We start from the raw sequence: 1,647 nt of genomic DNA, 5'->3' as shown, positions 1-1,647 counted from the left end.
TTAAAGTCTTGCACCACCACCTCCCAGCCTAGGGATTATTTCAAAGCTGCTACTGCATGGTGCAGTTCAGAGAAACCTCCGTTTCCAACCCCTCCATGAAATTTGTAAAATGGTTTCAGGATCACCTTAGTCAGGGAGTGTTGCTCCAGCATGCTTTAGTATCTGATACAGATTTGTAGCACTGGACAGATGAAGAGGGAGGCCAATACCTGTCATGTCAGCCCTTGGCAGTAGAGCAGAACGGGATGTTTGAGGTCACTATTAGACACGTAGGGCCCTCATTGAGCTTCAGAATGGGTCACTAGCCCTGTCTCGAAGAATCAAAAATCAAAATACTTTGAGACATACCAGTCCACAAAAGTTGAATTCATTCTTTATGATTCTCCATTCTCTGTCCTGTCTTCCTCTCTCTCCCCACCCCCACCCCGTACTGTGCCTGTGTGTATCTGTGGCTCTTCTTACATGTACATGGATACGCTTGTGTCTCTGTGTGCACATACATTCCTTTAGTGTATATGAATGCGGAAGCCACAGGAAAACCTCAGTGTTTGCTCCTAAGACACACTCACCTTGTTTATTGATACAGGTCACTCATTTATATCGGGTCTCAGTGATTCTGCTAGGCTGGTGGCATTGACAATGAGAGCCGGTAATCAGCAGATGGCTGCCTTGCCAGTGGTGGGATTCCAAGCATATGTCACCATTCCTGTTTGCCAACAGAGAGGAGGAAGACAGGAAGTCAGAAATCATGCTTGCCTAGCAAGCAGTGGATGGACATGTCTTTCTCAAGCTTCCTTTGCTTTTCCAGGGGAGGGTTTCTCTGTAAACAGCCCTTGCTATCCTGGAACTCCCTTTGTGAACACGGCTGATCTTGAACTCACAAAGATCCTTCTGCCTCTGTCTCCTGAGTGTGCTTCCTTTGCTTTGGTTTTATGTTTTCCCCAGTTGCTCTGATGTCCTTTTGTGTCTCTGAATTTCCTGAGGCAGATCTGTGCTGATGGCTGGACAGCTGAAGGGGGGACATGTAAGCTGAAGGGGGGACATGTAAGCTAAAGGGGGGACATGTAAGCTAAAGGGGAGACATGTAAGCTGAAGGGGGGCCATGTAAGCTGAAGGGGGGCCATCTAAGCTGAAGGGGGGCCATGTAAGCTGAAGGGGGGACATGTAAGCTGAAGGGGGACATGTAAGCTGAAGAGGGGACACTAAGCTGAAGGCACCTTCCCAGGCCTCTTTGTTTGTTGCTGCTGTTGTTTTTTGTTTTCTTGAGGTATAAAGGTTTTTCAATATGGTTGGGCTTTACATCCCTTTAGGCTTCCTTTTCATTTGGCCATCCCAGAAACTGGTTTCTTCCTTTCAGTGAGAGCCCTGGGACCATGTGACCTTGAGCACAGAACACCTTCCTAGCTACTTCCTGGACTGCTCACGTCAAGGCAGTCAAGAAGCATCGGGTGTGGCCATGCTGCAGACATGACGTGTTTGTGTGCTTCAGACACAGCTACCAATAAGACATAGGTGCCCTGAATCACAGGCTGCTACAAGAGGCAATGCCAAAGCTTTTGTGTGAAATAGTTCTGAAAAAATAACTGCCATGGTGAAATCAAACAGGATTAGAAAATCCTGGCTGAGAAATTGAGCGGCAATATTTCA

This window comes from Microtus ochrogaster, chromosome 2, assembly GCF_000317375.1.
Source record: "Microtus ochrogaster isolate Prairie Vole_2 chromosome 2, MicOch1.0, whole genome shotgun sequence".
Classification (NCBI taxonomy): domain Eukaryota; kingdom Metazoa; phylum Chordata; class Mammalia; order Rodentia; family Cricetidae; genus Microtus; species Microtus ochrogaster.
This window is presented reverse-complemented; position numbering follows the sequence as displayed.